Genomic DNA, 6,000 nt, shown 5'->3' on the forward strand with positions numbered 1-6,000 from the left:
AGCTGTTGTAACTAAAGTTCAAAGTGATACGATGTCTCATTACAACCTTTAGCATGTGTGATGTGTCTTCCTCTGCATGCATGAATGTATAGTACACGTAAATACTAGAGTTAATTGACGACCAGTGACATGAAGGAACAAATACCGATCTCAAAGTAGGGACTAAGTCGTCAGGAATTTTATTTTGGGTAAGTTAGCTTTCTGGACCGATGGATTGAGATCCAACATGATGTTTTTCTTTCTTCTTGCTTCACCTTTCACCATCCCTGAATCCACTCCTTTCAACACCTTTCTGGACCGCGGTTCCTTCTTTTTTCTCCCACGAAATCAACCTACCCAAATTGCAAATTCAGACAACTTGCATATAGCCGCCGTTCTCAAAATAATGAAAATGAAGGAACAAATATGGACATGCTCCACCGTGGACTTTGTATCGAGATACTGTTCCTTATTAATGGAGAGAAACCCTGTGCACGCATGCATGCACGCGTACGTGTTGATGAGGTTATGTAGTATTCCGGCTCCATTATTCCGGAGTAATGCAGCCACTAGGAGGACAATGTCATAGTCATGCCCATCGTTTCTTTCCTGGCTGTGTAACGTGAGGAGTTCACCGGCAGTTTTTCTGCTGGGTGATATGGACTTTTGGAACTTGAAAACAAACCAAGTAGCCTAACTTGTTTCCCTTGTTTCTTGTTTATTTCCTCGACCGATCAATGGAAATGCAAGGGGCCTATGTTTAACCTGGGAAGGAAAATTTTCTCTATCTAGTTTGTGGGTGAAGGAGCGAGGCGAGAGTCTGGTGGCCATCATCGTCGCCCTGTCCGGCGGGTCGAAATTCAAAGACCCCTTCTGGCCCGCTCTTCTTCTTCCACGATGGTGCCCCCACCGGAACCTCAGTTGGCAGCTACTACTAAAAACTTCATACTTAGCCCGTGTGCCCATAGGTGCCCACCATCGCTCACATGGTGCCACAAGACGTCAAGACCGCCCCCTCGGATGTGGGGGCATGATCGGAAATCCCATGGTTGCTCGCCTCTGAATTTAGCTTGTAAGAGCATCTTCAACGCTTTTGTATATTTGCACCCAATTGCTATTTTAGCAATCTTGGCCAAAAAACCTTCTCTAAGAGCCTTTGTATAAGTGGTCCCCCACCATTTTTTTACAAAGCTTGTTGTACTTGCACCCAGACTTTATATATTTGCAAAGTGGAGAGACCACTTGCTATAATTTTACAAAGCCTCCGAAAGTGGTCACCATCATATTTTGTCTCAATGACACGTAGGCCATGTATGCCGCTCGTATGTGTATGCTGTGGACGTGTGCTTTGTGTGTACCTTTTTTCTGCATGGAAATTTTTGTGCATGTCGCGCGTGTGTTGTGTTAGTTTCTTTGCATGGATTTTTTCATGGAACGTGTACGTGTACGCGTGTGTGGTGTTGTGTGTATGTGACGTGTACGGTGGCAAGTTGTGGTAGTATATGTATTTATGTGGCTGACAGTCGGTAAGTCGCCGTGCTAAAGCCCCATAGGACCAGCGCAGCAGAGTAGCAACCATCGCCGATGAAGGAACTTGTAGATCAGAAGGATCAAACCTGTAAATGATGGAAATATGAGCAATTTACCAAATGATTTTATTAACAGAAATACTAGATAAAGCATGACTAATATAGAAGAGATAAAACAAGTCATGCGTTCTGACAGAGAGAAGGTAAATAGCTTCTGCATATATGAACCGTAGCCTATCATATCTAAAGCAGACAGTATAGCAAGTAGCATATATGAAGTAGAACCTAACATGTGTAGGACAAGGACTAGAACAAGGAACTGCGGCAGAACCTTTAACAGAAAAGACAAGAACACGTATGAGACAGCAGCAGCAGAAGCGCTGGACTTGGGGTCGGTGTCCTCGCCTGCCATGTCGTCGAGGAGGTCGTGGACGTCGGGGAAGAAGTCGTCATCGGGGAAGTAGTCGTCGGCGACCGGATCGTCCGTGATGAAGCAGCCAGTAGTCGCGCTGAGCGCTCCCCAAAAACCTTATCACCCTTCTCCCGTACAGGACTCAAAAGGTGCGGTTTCGGAGGCCTACTGTCCCGACCTGCGGTGCACGCCGCAAGCCGGGATGGGGAAGATCGTAGCAGTAGCGCAGTGCTCAGGAACTTTGTGGCGAGAGGAAGGGGATCTTCTGGTGTGTCTCTCTGGAGAGGAGCGACCTCTCTTATATAGGCACAGGAGAAGGACGCGAAGAGGCTGCGGCGGGAGGTGAAGTAACAAAGGGAGACGAAGCGAACAGGCAGCGGCCGAAAAGGTGCGCCGTTCGAATTCAGTGTCCACTACAGAAAAACGTTTCAACTCCGACGTGACCTTTCGTATACCCGTCGTGCGTGGCAAAAATTTAGACATCGGCTCGGCTCATTCCCACAACCCGCGGCGCGGCGCGGCGCGTCGTGACGAGGCGTGGCGGGCGGCGGAGGAGGAGCGCGCGTGGATGTCCCTCTTGTTCTCATGCTCATACATGGGGGGAAAGAACCCCCCTTATAAAGAGGTCCAACTCCCTCTAAACTAGCAATGTGGGACTAAACTTTTGTTCCACCTCTTGCCTTGCACAAATGAGCTGCGTGGGCCTCTAGGATTTATTAGGAATTTCTGAAACTGCTATTGGGCTAGGCCCAAAATAGACAAAATTCCAGCAATCCCCCACCAGATCCCAGAGGCACACAAAAATTTGCCTTTGGTTCCAAAACACTGTTTTATATACCGGTACTACAGTGGAGACTGTTAAGTTGAACTTCCACCTAGAACTTTATGCTACACTAGTAAGCAACTTGAACAGTGGACTGGGCCTTGAACTGCAAGTTTTCTGCGAATCTAGCTTCAGATAAAGCCTTGACCGATACGTGGCTACCGTGGGTCTTCCCCGCGAGTGGAGCTTATGCGTCATACTCCGTGACCTTTCATGAGTTTACTAGAGAGAACCCTACTCTCATAGATTGCGATGTTTGACAATCAGACTCATATAGGTGTGTTCTTCAAAAGATATTCTGCAGGATAACATCTCTGCTTAAATAAGCCACTTAGAACACATTAAGATATACATCAACCTGCCATGCAGATAAGGAGAGTATTGCATCTTCATGGAGTGGTATTGTGAATAGTAAGGATACTCTCCTCTCAGTTGACCAACAGCTTGTCTTCCACATCTAATTCACGGGATCTCCGATCACAAAGAATATGTTACCACTGTGAACAACTCATATTATGGGTCTCATACCCATATCCCTCGATGCATTATCTATCACATTACGTGATAGACCCTTAGTAAAAGGATCTGCCAGATTTTTAGACGTTTGGATATAATCCAATGCAATAACTCCGGAGTTTTTCATTTTTCTGACAGACTTTAACCTTCTCTGAACGTGTCTTGATGACTTCATGTTATTCTTTGAACTGCTCACTTTCGTGATCACAGTTTGGTTGTCGCAGTTCATAAGGACACCCGGTACAGATTTCTCAACAACCGGTAAGTCATTCAAGAGCCGGCGAAGCCAATCTGCTTCAACCGTAGCTGTATCTAGTGCTATGAGTTCTGCTTCCATTGTTGACCTCATTAAGATGGTCTGCTTGCAAGACTTCCAAGAAACAGCACCACCTCCATGAGTGAATACATAACCGCTCGTGGCCTTTATCTCATCAGCATCTGAGATCCAGTTTGAGTCACCATACCCTTCAAGCACCTTTGGATGCCCGGTGTAGTGAATTCCATAGTTTGCAGTGCCTTTCAAATAACGCAAAACTCTTTCTAGAGCTTTCCAATGCACATCTCCTGGTTTTGAAACAAACCGACTCAGTTTGCTGACAACAAAAGAGATGCCAGGTCTTGTAGCACTGGCTAAGTACATAAGCGAGCCAATAATCTGAGAATACTTCAATTGGTCTCTAGCAATTCTTCGATTCTTTCGAAGCAACACACTAGCATCATATAGTGTTGGAGAGGGCTTGCAGTCACTATAGCCAAAGCGACTCAAGATCTTTTCCACATAGTGAGATTGAAGCAATGTAATCCCACCATCATCGTCTCTCAACAACTTGATGTTCAGAATGACATCAGCCACTCCTAAATCCTTCATCTCAAAACAACGAGATAGGAAATCCTTGACCTCCTTAATAACATTCAGGTTGGTTCCGAAAATCAGTATGTCATCAACATACAAGCACAGGATAACTCCCTCGCCCCCACCATGGCGATAGTACACACATTTGTCAGCTTAGTTCACAACAAAGCCTGCAGCCGTTAAAGTTCTTTCAAACTTCTCATGCCACTGTTTGGGTGCTTGCTTAAGTCCGTACAAGGACTTCAGCAACTTGCACACTTTCCCTTCCTGACCATCTAGTACAAACCCATCTGGTTGTTCCATATAAATTTCCTCGTCCAACTCTCCATTTAGGAAAGCAGTCTTAACATCCATTTGATGAACAAGAAGACCATGCGAGGCAGCTAGCGAAAGTAGAACCCGAATAGTGGTCAGTCGAGCCACAGGTGAGTAAGTATCAAAGAAGTCTTCACCTTCCTTTTGGGTATAACCCTTAGCCACGAGCCGAGTCTTGTACTTTTCAATAGTACCATCAGGCCTAAGCTTCTTCTTGAATACCCATTTGCATCCTATAGGTTTGCACCCATAAGGACGAAGTTTCATTTTCCAAGATGGAATCCATCTCGCTACGAACCGCTTCCTTCCAGTAGTCAGCATCTTTAGATGCATAGGCCTCTGAAATAGAACTGGGAGTGTCATCTATGAGGTACACAAGAAAATCATCACCAAAGGAATTTGCAGTCCTCTGTCTCTTGCTCCTAATAGGAACTTCATTGTTCTCCTCCACAGGACTTTCAAAGTGTTCCATCAAAATTGTGGGTTCGGTAATTGTAACTGGTTCCTGATTCGATGAACTAGGCATCTCCTGATTAGATGAGGTAGCCATATCCTTCATGGGAAAGATATCTTCAAAGAAAGTCGCATCATTCGACTTCCATGATCGTATCGACATGCATGTCAGGTACCTCAGATTTTACAACCAAGAATCTATAGCCAATGCTATGAAAAGCATATCCCAGGAAAACACAATCCACAGTCTTTGGTCCAAGCTTCCGCTTCTTTGAAATTGGAGCATTGACTTTCGCCAAACAACCCCATGTTCGTAGATAAGAGAGTTTTAACCTTTTCTTCTCCCATTCCTTGAATGGAGTTATCTCTTTGTTCTTTGTGGGGACTCGGTTCAGGACATGACATGCTGTCAATATCGCCTCCCCCCACCATGCCTTGGAGAGACCCGATGTATCTAACATGGCGTTAACCAAATCAGTTAGAGTACGGTTCTTTCTTTCGGCCACCCCATTTGACTGAGGTGAGTAGGGAGGAGTCCTCTCATGGATTATACCATGTTCCGCACAAAAATCATCAAACTCATTGGAAAAATACTCTCCACCACGGTCGGACCTAAGCCTCTTGATTTTTCGATCAAGTTGGTTTTCCACTTCAGCTTTGTAGATCTTGAAAAAGTTCAAAGCCTCATCCTTAGATTTCAGAAGATACACACGGCAGTATCTAGTGGAGTCATTAATTAATGTCATGAAATATTTCTTTCCACCTTTTGTCAACACACCATTCATTTCACATAGATCTGAATGTATGAGCTCTAGTGGTGCAAGATTTCTTATTTCCGCAGTCGTGTGAGACTTACGAGGTTGCTTAGCTTGCACACACACTTGACACTTAGATCCCTTGACGGTGGTGAAACTAGGGATTAAGTTCAACTTCGCTAGTCGCGACATGCAACCAAAGTTAACATGACAAAGACGTGAATGCCACACATCGGATTCACTATTGTTGCAAATATGATTAACAACTTTATTGCAAACGTCTGATAAGGATAAACGAAACAAGCCTCCTAACTCATAGCCTTTACCAACAAAGGTTCCATACTTGGATATTACAAATTTATTCG

Source organism: Triticum urartu, chromosome 7 (assembly GCF_003073215.2).
Source record: "Triticum urartu cultivar G1812 chromosome 7, Tu2.1, whole genome shotgun sequence".
In the NCBI taxonomy this organism is placed as follows: domain Eukaryota; kingdom Viridiplantae; phylum Streptophyta; class Magnoliopsida; order Poales; family Poaceae; genus Triticum; species Triticum urartu.